We start from the raw sequence: 12,810 nt of genomic DNA on the forward strand, positions 1-12,810 counted from the left end.
AAAGTCGCCTGGCCTTTTCTACACTAAATATGTGCATCATTGGGGATTAACCCGTCCATACCCAATAGACATTCGTAGGCCCCTAAATTCATGATCCTAGATCCCATTTTACAGAGATTGCTTCCCAAGCTAAATGTCACTTTGCAAGTTTGCTGAGTAGACATGATTTCTTTTCCATTAGCAAGTTCCATAAGTAACCTAGATGTAGGTATTGTGTCTATACCTAATTTCTTGGCACACTTTGGTGACATGAAAGAGTGTGTGCTTTCACAGTCAATCAGAATTTTAAAGGACTTCCCCTCATATTCTGTTGGTGTTGAATCACTGAAAATTGGCGATTTGGTCCTTTCTTATGGAGGGTGGCATGAACTGATGCCCTCTCCATATCGGCTTCCATAGTTGGGTTTCCCTCTTCTTCAAGATCTTTAAGAATTATAGCAGATGATTTTTCTTTTCCAATTAAAGCTTGGTTCTAACCTCTGTACTATCCTTGGCGAGGAATTTGGCCAAGCTTTGGGCACTGTCTTTTAAAGTGACCTGCTCATTACAGTGGAAACACCTAGGTACTCCTGAATTACTTCTCGTAGATATGAAGTTTCCGACTGCATTTGTTTTGGCCCTCTTTCCTTGACCAAGTGGACGTTGACCTTGGGCTCGCTTAACATAGCCCCGTGAAGTCCCTTTGTTTTGATTCTAGAGCTTATTATTTCTTGGTTTTGACTGAATCTCCTGAATAAGAGGTGCTACGCGAATCAAAGCATCTTGCAGATCAGTTGGGCACATAGATTCAAGGCGTGTGTTCAGAGGAGCATTCAATCCGTAACAAAACTTAGACACCTACTGAGCAATAGTCATGGAAGGCATATATTTAAGCAGTGAGATAAACTTTGAGTAATGTGCCTTCAGGCTCATTCCCAGCTGTCTTAAGTGAAAGAACTCATTCATTTTTAGCATGCGATAAGTTGGTGGCAAATATCGACTACGCACAGCTTCTTTCAACTTTTACCAGCAGGTGATAGCTGTCTCAGTAAATCCTTGGTCTTTACAGCACTGTTTCCACCACACGTGTGCCTCACCGGTCAATTTCAACTTGGTGATCATAGCATGATTAGCAAGGCTAGTTCCCACGCACAAATAAAAAAAAAGAAACAACAACAAGAGTTTTTAGCATAGGAAGCAGTCCCACCCAATTCTAGGGTTTCTCTTTTAAGGTCCCACCTTATTCTTAGGGTTTTGCTTCCTACTTTCAACTCTTTTTTCCAGATTTGCAAGTTATTTCACGAATTTGAAGCCTATTTTATCCTTATGAAAACTTGGCATTTTTTCCCTAAAAGATAATATGGGCATTTATACCTATGGCATGCAATTCATGCGCTGCCCTGCCCTAACCTACACTTAGCAGGATTTCAAATCCTTTTCCAAGTTTGTTTAGATATTAGAATTTGTATCAACAAATTCTTATCAATGTCCAATAAGTCTTACTACAGACTTTCGATATTTATTTAATTTCCTGATACTGATAGTTTCAGGGTTGTTAAGTATTTCCAAGTTTTTTTTGCTTCAACATCCTCGATATTTTAGGTAAGGTTTTCTCGTTGATTCATATGTGGGTCGACTCATGATATTGATGCTCTCGCTAATATAACCATTAATATTAACATTGTGTGTGTTTTCAACAATAAAATAATTTTTATTTTATTCTGCTTGTATTCTATGGTTTAATCGACGATGTCCGACCATTTGTCGAACTTTCAACATTATCTAAGAAGATCAATTTTCATTTAGCTATGTCATAAATGCAATGCTAATTGTTTTTCTGAAAACTTTATTCTAAGCACAATGTAAAAATCATAAGTGTAATTTTTCATTCATCTTTCAGATATCGAATTATATTACTACGCACCTAATTTATGCGCGTCTAGTATATATTTTTCTATACAAATTTCTATTGATTTAATGAATTGATTATTTCATGATATTATCTAAATGATTTTCTATAAATTATTATAAGACTCATATGCATCTGTTTATCATTAGCAAAATGAAATAGAGATAGTCACTTTTAGGAAAAAATTATAAAATATTCCATTCCCTAACATCGTCTACCTTTTTTTAGTTATTATAATCACATGTGTCATTAACGAAATAACAATAAATATCACGAAATAAACCATAATTATGATATTTTCTTCATGATAGGCATATAATCCTTTTTCAAATAAAAGAGTCTTTTCAATGAATAGTTTATCATTTTCTTTAAAATATAGTTTATAATCATTTAAAGTCTTTTTAAATGAAAGAGTCTTTTCACTTAATAGTTTATAATCATTTAAAGTCAAATATAGCGATAAGCTTCTAAAACATTATTTTTCTTGCTTCTTTTGCTTCAAATGGGCTTCTTGAATTTTTGCGATCTCGTAGAGCCATGGATGTCACGCAAAATTAGCATGGTAGCTCAGGGAGAGTTGGCGGTTGTCTAGAAAAATTTCACCAGCGTTTTGCTTAGCGATATGACTATATGGAAGAAAGGCGTAATAGGGGGTAGAGAAAATGGAAATGAGGTAGAAGAGGGATATTTTTCTTCTTCAAGGCTCAAGCTAGAATGGAAAAGAGATGTAGAGAAAAATTTCCATCATCAGGAGGTCTTCCTTCTTGCTTTTTTTGTAAAGGAGAGGGGTTGTATTTATAGCCATGAGGGGGACACATGCAGTCACTCATTCTTTTGGCTACTTGTCAAGAGCTAAGTAAGCTTGATAAAAAATGCTTTTTGATTGCCTACATGTTGGATGGTGGCATGGGGATGATTTTAAAATGCTTTCTCTCCCTCGAGGTGTCAAAAACGTCATGATTTTTTGCCTATTTTTTCAAAAACGTCTTTTTTTTCATAAAAACGACTTCATCTGGTAGTTTTTGGCCAAGTTATCTCATGACTTATCTAGTTCATAAAGTCATGCCATGCTCTTTGATACTTAACTTACTCAATATCATGCTTGTTCTTACGTGTTATTTGTCTACCGATTAAGGCTTTTGCGATTTGTCTTGCCGTTGTAAAATCAATGCGATCTTTGATGCATTAAATGGATTCGAGAATGCTAAATCAAATATAATGCGGAAAATATTATGATCCAGCTGTCGTAATATTATTTATGAGGTGTATTTGGTTTTTTGTTGGCTAGGTTCGTTGAGGCATCTTCTCATGTCAGATTGCAGAATTGATTTAATGCAAGATTTGATATTACATGCGGTCACTTATGTGATAACTCAACAAGTAATTTTTAAAACATTTCAAGCCCGAATTTATTTTATGAAGTGTTATGGCGGGAATATTACAGTACATGTTTATGAATCCATGTCACTTCGTGAGGATAAAAATCAATTGTAGAACTTAGGATTGTACTGGAGTGTGGCACGCACATCTAGTAATTGTGGTGGCCTACTCAATAACAATATATATTTTGCAACATCAAATAGCATGGTACCTTGTGTGAGTCTACTCACAACATGTAGCTCCTCAGTGAGAATTTATCAATTAGAGAGTTCTCTTGGCTAGTTCGGGCTAAGTTCATACCCCGAATGGTAGTCAATACTCAAAAAGAAGTTGGCACCACATAGTTTGAGTCTCTTTGAGATCGCCATTTGGCCAATCGTTACTCTGAGACTATCATAATCTGGGCTCCAAGTTTGGCCATTGTAGCAGGGTTTTCAAACCAATGTTTTTCAAATTGACTTCGACCCTCTGACTATCGCTTTAGTTGCTCTATCTCTAAGAGGTTTACTTGGCAAAGCACTTCATTGAATGTCATAGTTAAGCATAGTTCGTCAACTTCTTCGTCAAAGATTAGCTGCATGCGTATATAGGAGCACGTGCGAATAATTTGAGTTTAGCCTCCAACTCGGTCAAGCACTCTATGACACTTCTATGTTCTATGAAGGCTTACTCAATTGCTATCTTATGCAAGGTTCTGGGAGTTTGCTAGGCTTTAGCATAGCTGGGGGCTCAGGCTTAGATGAGAAAGATTGCTTATGTCCTCAAGGTTTTCATGTTTCTCTTGAGGCTTTGATGCTATTGTGTCATGGTTCTCCTTGGATGTAACTGGTATAGTTTTGTCAACTTGTTGTTGCAGTGTTGTATCCACTCTTGATTGGTCAATGCAAGTTCTGTTATCGATGGATTGAGTGTTACAAGAAACCGTTGATGGTAATGGTTTCTTTGACTTATTAGAACACACAGATGTGTCTGACATTTCACCACTGTTAGGAGAGATGGTAATGGGTCCATTCATGGGTGGACTTGATGCTTTATTCCTCAACTCTTCAGCACCCTTGGTCTCAATCTTCTTGGCATCTACAGCCATTTGCAACTACCATTGTTTTCGTTGTTTTCTCCTCTTTTTCTTAGGCAATTGAGGTGTATCCTTTAAAGACTCAAGTCCCTAAACTAGGTCAGCCGCCGTTGACGTGCTTGGTTGGGCCTCATCATTCTCTTTTTTTGACATGTCCTTATGGGATATAGACGCGGCCTGTTGAACAGCCTTGCGAGGTTGTGAGGGTACAATTGCCTCTCTTCTTGGAGAGCGTAGCTCTTCAGCTAATTCCCCTTTATTTAGCTGCTCATCTGATTGCATTGGTAGTTGCTCCTGGTCGGGTGTTTTCTCTCGAGACTCTTGTCCTTACCCATTGGAACATGCCTCCATCGCTTCTTATCAAAGCGGGTGTTGTGTTTAGAGATGTTCTCTTATTCTGGAGGTTTGGATGACTCTAGTATAGAACTAAGAGATGGTTTTGGATTCTTGTCATCATGTAGGCTTGGATGAAACCAACTGAAGAAGTTAGGGTTGTATTGATGGAAAGCATAGAGATCCAAGATTGTAGGGACTTGAATGAGGCGAAAGACATATGCACTAACATCAAGTACCTTTCTCCCTACTCCTAGCCTGTTAGCCATGTGTAGATCTTTTTCTAGAAGCAATTTATCGTACAAGGGATGTTTTTGGATAGTGGCAGAAATTTGGACCTCATGGACCATTGCCAACACTCTTAATGAGGTCAGGGAAATGTACATGGGATCATGCATTGATGTCCAAAAGGGATTTCCTTTGCTCAGTGAGAAGTGTCATTAGTCAGTGGCCAATTTTGGCTGCCAAACTTCGGTTGGAGTATCATTTTTGCACAAAGTTACATTGTCCTTTCCCTTTTCATTTGATTGCTTCAAGATTTTCCTTGTTTGTCTCACATTAAGCAATATAGAGTGAGGGTATCAAGAAAAATTCTCTAGCTGTGGCCTCTGGGATGTCTTTTATGACTTCCTCAGCAATAGCTACAGAGCAAGAGCAAACAAGTTGTTGCCCATCCCAAGTCAGGGGTTTAGCTATGACCTTTGTGTGCTCTGGTGTTGGCCTTCCAATGTCCACATGGACATATGCACGTGTGATGGCTGTCACTTTGTGATCAAGCTTCATCAGGCACTTCATCTCTGGTTCATTCAATAGATGTGCCATCTCCTTGGCTAAATCTTTGAGAGATTTCTCCTCAAGCCTAGGCTTTAGGTTCTTTGAAAGTGCTGGAAGTGTCAAGGATGTTGGTTGTGACACCTCTTTCACATGTGTGAATTGCTAAGGACACGTTCTGTAAGGGGTGTCATCATCACGGCCAAAGGGTATGGCTACTGTGATTCCTGATTGGAAGTAGTAGTGGCTAGGTTCACTATTGGTAGACTGGAGTGTCAAGTCCTTAAACAGATCAGAAGTGGTCTTATCTTTTTTTTCCCTTTGCGCATTCACTTGTGCAGATCAAGAATCAGTTTAGCTAGTCACGTTGGATTGCATAGGCATATCCTTAGGCTGAGAATTAGGTATGGTGTCATGTCCCGCATCTTGGACATTTGGAAGCTCATATGGAGATTGAGATAGGGATTGAGTAGCTGCACTTGACGACTACTGTTGTGCTTCCTGTGTCCGTTTAGGAAAAGAGGGTGTAGGAGATCTGGGACTTCTAGGTGGACTTGGCACTGGCTGGAAGATTTGCTCGTGGCTATTAGAGAATTTTGCCATGTGCTCTGTTGACCAATTAGCCTTATCATGAGGCAATGTTGTGCTTGTGGTGCTCATTATCCTCTTGGGAAGTCAAAGGCTCCTTGGACACTAGTGGTCTTTGCGCACACTCAATGGTTACATCTGATATCCACCTTTTAAGCACGCTAGGCTGAGGATCTACCTTTCGAACAGTCATGTTTGGTTTCTTAATTTCAATCATGAGGGGCTTAGTCACTCCAACGTTGTTAACTCGAGACTTAGATTTTCATTTAGATTTCCTCCTGCCCTTTTGTGCTTTTGATACGATTTGGCCTTCAGCTAATAGAGGTGGTTTTGGTACCCAAATCCATCAGTTACCTGCATAATACCCTTGAGCACGTAGCAACGCTTTGGATATCCATCGTAGCGTTGTGCTGGCTCTCCATCGATACCTTCATCTATAAGGCATGGGCTTATTTTGTGGTCTTCTACGATATTTGTAAGTCCAAATCCTATCCTTGGTATTGTCACCTAACCTTCTTGTTTCAAGCATGGCCTTGCTCACTAGTTCTCTCTGTTTAACATGCACGTGTATCAACTCTTTCAATAAGTCCTTGCTCTCATTATTGGGCTTGCCTCGTATGTCAAAATATTCATTGTCTTTCCCTCAAGGTTTGATGAGGTCAACCTTAATAAAGGTTATGATTATACTCACACCCGGTAGTGTCAAGTGTATGCTACATAATCGGCCTCACACTTCATTGCCCTTTTGAGGGGTCTTTCTAGGGGGGTTTCTTTTCCACGATCAGCACTATTTGGAGGAACATGGAATAGGATTGGCACGCTTTCTGTTTTAATGGTTACAAGGAATTTTCACTTCCTTATAAGTGCTTTGGGTGTCCCCGGTAAGGATTAAGAGTTGCATTAGTTGGTGTGAGCTCTGGTTGGCCTAGTCAAGTCCATGCTTCATAGATCAATATATTGAAATTTGCTTCTTCATTGATGACAACATCGATACTGCGCTCTGTTTTTATGGTGAGTTTGATCCTAAGATAAGCACGCAGTACTATGTCTTCATCTTCCAAATCTTGGCTTATAAATTCAAGCCTTTGGATATATGCCTTTGAGTTCCAACTGCACAACTAGATGTGGACTCCCCACTGATGTCTTGGATCATCTATACAGTGTCATTCAAGGTGCATCTATCATCATGACTCTCATATCTAATCATCCTCGCAATTGTAGCTTGATGTTGTTGCTTTCCGCTTTGACTAGATGCGGTCCCGAACACAACACATATATATTTTTGTGGTGTGGCCTTTCTATCCTTGTTGGCTAGATTAGCCCATTGAGGTTCTAGGGTCTCTGTTTAGGGTATGGGCTTTTGGTTGATGTTTTCCAAGTGAGAAAGTATACTTGCGTAGAGCCATTACTACAGTAGGATCTAATTTGGAGAACCTGTCATGGCGCACATTTTCTCTCCAATATACTTGGGGGAGGCGTGAAGGGAGTAGTCCCCCCTGGCCCACATGGCAGTTATGCTAAATACCATGCGTGATTTGATGGACCGTTTGTAGCCAAGTTTTGAACTACTTGCTCTAGATTTCAGCTCCGTGATAGATCTATAATGTGCTTTCGGCTCTATATGGTCTCTGGGTCGATTTTAGGGCTTAGATATGTCAAATATGTATTCTATTCACCTGTCCGATTTTGACAATTTTCTATCTGATTCTCAGAGGTCTGCTTATTAAAATTGGATGTTTGATTCTAGGTTGGTCCCATCGGCCGATTGAACAGGGTCCAAGTTCAAGTGGTCCGACTATGGGTTGGTTCGATTTTCATGCATCAGATTTTTGTGAGTCCGATTCTGGGAGTCGGACATCTGATTTGAAAGGTATTCTATTTGAAGTGCACGATTTTGGATGGTTTGATTTTCATGCGTCCGATTCTAAGAGTCGATTCCGGGAGTCGGACGTCCGATTTGACAAGTGTCCGATTTTGAGTATGTGATCTGATTTTCGTGTCCAATTATGGGATGTCCAATTTTCAAAATCGGATAGGACATGTTTGATCGGACATGATGGATTGGTCCAAGTCCAAAAATCAGACCGTTCTAGGAATCGAACCGTCTGAGTCCGATTCTGGGAATCAAACTCGAGTAATAGTGTCCGATTCCCGTAGACAATTTCTAGGGATGACAAAAATCACTCGATTCTAGCGATTTTGGTTATGAGGGGTCGTAAAAATTTCCAGAATGTAAAAATAGACCCTAATGAAGGATTGTGTATACCTAGAATAGCAAATAAACTCCAAAATACAATTTGACAAACAAATCAAACCCTCTTGCCCTGTTACGACAGTAAAAATCCTAATGCATGTTTTTCTTTTTTTTATTTCCTTTATTTTTTCCTACCCTAATGCATCCAAATCACAAAGCAAACACCTATACTACTTCAACTTACCTTTCCAAATCTAAAAAACTAAAAATGTACTTGCCAAGGAGATCGAATACCTCTTCAAACTCCCTCACTTCCTACCTATCTACCTCAACCACTGGTTCGTAAAAAACCCTACTTCTATGCTCGATTCGAAGTACACAAGCACTCAAGGCTTGAATCCGTTGGTCCTGAAAATGGAACCAAAATGTAGAGGCGAGCTCAAGCTCAACCACCAAGCCCACAGATCACTTATTTTTTCAAGCATTTCAAGTTGAGCACTAATGGCTACCTCTCACATAGCCAACGTGTTATCTCTCAACAAGTGTAATGAGCTTACCTCCATGCCCAATTGAGTTGCCTCCTCTTCCGAGCACTTCGGTAGCTCCACCATCCAAGTATAGGCTTCAAGCAAGCTCAATCCTCAAGCTCCATGCTCCAAGCTCCATTGCCGCAAGCAAGAGAAGAGAAGATAAGAGCTTCTCCACCATGGTCCCTCACCCTCACACTCTCACACTCCCTCTCTCAAGCACAAGCTCAAGCAAGCAAGAAGAAGAAGAACAAGAACAAGAAGAGAAGAGCTACTTTTGGCCACACACAAGAATGAGCTTCTCATTTACTTTTCAACTTTATATACAAAATCCTAAATCCCTTTTGGGCATTCATCCCCTTATCACCTTTTTTACATGTCGGCTAGCTATGGTCTAGGTCTTTTTTCCCATTGTCCTCCTATCTTCCTAGCTTCCTTCCTACTGCCCATCTACCCTTACAATTTGCACGGGGTGACACTCTTAAAATAAATCACGGTGCACCTTGCACTTTTTTACAAAAGTATTGACTTGCACTTTTTCTTGTGTGTATCTGTCCTTGATTTAGGACTTTTTTGCACTTCTTGTGTTTCCAGAATTTTCTTGGCGCGCCTTCGTCTTCCATTTCTTTTTTGCCTTGGTCTTGTCTTCTGCTTTAGATTTTTTAGATTTTTCACCTTGTTCTTCTGAGGGTTAACAACAGCCATTAGACTTACCACTTTGCATATGGAATCGCTCAAGGCCTTTATAAATGTACTCGGTATGTGATAGGTAGAGGATTCCTTTACAATATTTACATGTAATGCATATACCAAGTATGTGAGAGACATATCCCATGTCCTTCATCTCAATGCTCTTCTTGAGCTAAGTCTTCAAAGCATTTGGCTCATCATGAGTACTCTCAGTAAATAGCATATTATCAAGATATAGTACCAAAATGATAAGGCTGCCATCACATGTTTTCTTTTGTGTAAATATATGGATCCATATCAGTACACAAGAGTAACCCTATGAATGCATAACGGCATTAAAATTATGATACCATTCCCTAGGCGCCTAGTTAAGTCCATTAAAGACTCTTTAACGTTAAGTGTTCCCTACTCTTTTTCTCAAAGCCCTTAGGTTGCTACATATACATATCCTCATGCAAGTCCCAATGAAGGAAATTTATTTTCATATCCATCTAGTGTAAGTCCAAATCCATTTGCATAACCAAGGCCAATACCAAGCATACGGCTTATATAGTGGTTTAGAATGACCTCGGGTAACTTGCTCGTGAATATGTGTGTGCATCACATGGGTTCAAAACATTTTTTACATAAAAAAGGGTGTAATATAAGGGGATTATTTACATATTGAATAGAAAATGGTTATATTTTATTCATAAAAAATATACAGATAAGGATATTTATAAATAGGCATTGAATGCATTTCACGTAGAGGATATACATATAGTAACTTCCCCGAGAGGATGACCATGAATACTCTTCAACTTGTACATCCACTTGCGTGGTGATACATTATTTCCATTGGGCTAAGGAAAAACATCCATATACAATTTTTCTATAGTGAACCATACGTAGACTACATGGATCTCTCCCAAGAGTGACTAGGATCTCTATGCATAGCTTCATCGTAAGTGAGAGACTCACCAATATCATCTGTCCCATAACATAATGCATAGAGGACTCAAAATGATTAGGAGAATGTGAGGCTCTAGTGGAGCATATCGAGATTGGCTATGGGACTTGTATGGCCTATCTTCTTTATCTAACATCATGATACTATATAAGAGGTGAATCCTAGGCCAGTACATCATTAACAGCTACAACAAATTGTCTAATTGGGGCTACTTGGACTATAATAGGAAGCTCATCTTGGAAGATCACCGTCCATATCTCAACTAATTGCTTTGGTCTTATATGCATATTTTCCTAATAGAATATGACATCAAAGTTGCAAAGGAGCCTATGGATCCCAAAGGCATTAATCCATCACATATGTATCACCATATCTAAAAAAGATACATTTGATAGACTGCGAGTAACATAGAAAGAAGTCCCTGTATGAAGAAACCAATATTGAGCATAATAAGACTGAATATCAGGTAATTGAGTAGCATCAATTGATGAAGCAACAAGTATATAATCATCTGAGCTATACTCCAAGGCATTTATCTCTTCTATCTTAATACTAGACTTAGAAACAGTCATTGCAATAATTAGGAGATTTGACATTATCTTGTGCTTTCCCTTTGTCTTTTTCACACCAATCATTACACATATTTATGGCTCTACGACCTTATGTGACCTTGCTACCCGCAATGTTGACAAGTAAAAAATGACTTAGGACCACATGACTTACTATATGATTACCCATAGGACTTAGATTTACCCTTGTTAGGTTGTGAGTCTTTGCCAAGATTATTATTCCTATTACCATCTTGTCTTCTTCTCACTATAAGTGGATGAAAAGTATGGGCTACATATATATTCCTCTTGTTTACTTTCTCTGTAAAAGCAAAGCACCCTCTACGTCCTTGAGTTGAAAGCCAGCTGTAAGAGGGTTTGAACTCATAGCAATGCAAAATATATCCGAAGACTTAGATAGTGTAACAAGCAAGAAAAGAGATTTGCCATTTTCCTCAACTTAAGACTCTGAGAGGTAGGCTAATTGAAAACGGAATGAAACTCATTAGAAGACACATATGCCCCTTCCTTCATGCGAAGGTCCATGAGTTTCTTAAGCCAATATAGTTGAGAATATTGGCTCAATTTTATAGATGAGAATATTTCGCTCGTGACAAAACCGATACGAGAAGAGGGGAAATATGCCCGCCGAGAGACACACACACACACACATACACAAAAAAGAGTGGAGTTGAGAGAGAGAGAGAGAGAGAGAGACGGGGGAGGAAATAACTTGTGCTCATTGAGTTGAGGTATATATCTAAATAAAAGATTGGATTTGCGGGGGAGGAAATAGCTTGTGCTCATCGAGGCAAGGGCCCAGTCTTTTGGAGGTCTTGCGAAGACACTAAAAGGCACCCTTACAAGTTTTGAGGTCACACGGAATCTACCTCCTTTCACTCAATCAAAATTTCCGTGAATGCTCAAACTTCGCCGATGGCAATGCTAATTGTGGGCGGCGTCCGATGACGCGGCAGAGAGACTATTTAAAGAATTAAGTTTTAATGCTACAATCTGTATCTATTCTCTGACAGTTTGGCCGAGTGGTCTAAGGCGCTGGATTTAGGCTCCAGTCCGGAAGGGCGTGGGTTCAAATCCCACAGCTGTCACATATGTTACTTTCGTCTAATCCTATTCACCACTCCCCCGTTGGCAAATATTATTACCTTACCTTCCTCTGAAATTTTGACCCGTCGAGCTTCCACGCAAAGACTCTAAGCCGGCTTGCAATCTATAATCTATACTATGCTCTCTTCTGTTTTCTAATGCAAAAGGTAGGAAGTACAGTGTCATAGGCATAAAGAGGGGGGGATATACATACAACATTGCCAAGGGCGATGCAGATGCATCAAGGTAGAGGCTACCAGCCTACTTTAGCAAGCTTTATATAAACGACTTTATATATCCACCCCTAGGTGCTCGGCTTCTTAATGATTACATTATCCGTAGATGCACACGATGGGATAGATATTTTCAAGGGAGTCGAGTTATGGCGCTTCCAAATAAATTTCAGTGTAAGGGCTCTCCAAACATTGACCAACTTCATGCTAACGGGTAGCGTGGGGAGATAGATAGGAAGCATCTTCGAGAGAGATGCAATCTATGCAATGCCACCTTCCGCAAGAAGATGTCTATTAGCCTAGTAGAAGGTGTGCCTTTCAAAGTTCTCTTTATTCTCCTCTAATATGCGGTCACCCTCCTCTCTAAGAGGCCCAAGACTGCATGGAGACTCTAGACGAGGGTCACTTCAATCTCTCCTTTCCTTCCACGACCATAAGCTTTTGCAATTATGGGCAACCAACATCTTACCAAGGTGTCTATCTCTCACAACCACTGAAGTGGGCCAAGTTCCTTTGAGTCTATGTGC

General features: G+C 39.6%; 1 non-coding gene across 1 annotated transcript; it reads left to right on the forward strand.

The window, feature by feature from the left end:
* Positions 1 to 11,972: 11,972 nt before the first annotated feature.
* TRNAL-UAG (transfer RNA leucine (anticodon UAG)) lies at positions 11,973 to 12,052 on the forward strand. Its single transcript has one exon. It is a non-coding gene; the product is annotated as a tRNA-Leu (tRNA).
* The last annotated feature ends 758 nt before the right edge of the window (positions 12,053 to 12,810 follow it).

This window comes from Lygodium microphyllum, unplaced genomic scaffold (genome assembly GCF_053477565.2).
Source record: "Lygodium microphyllum isolate KBCC unplaced genomic scaffold, Lygodium_microphyllum_v1.1.10 scaffold_43, whole genome shotgun sequence".
Taxonomy (NCBI): Eukaryota; Viridiplantae; Streptophyta; class Polypodiopsida; order Schizaeales; family Lygodiaceae; genus Lygodium; species Lygodium microphyllum.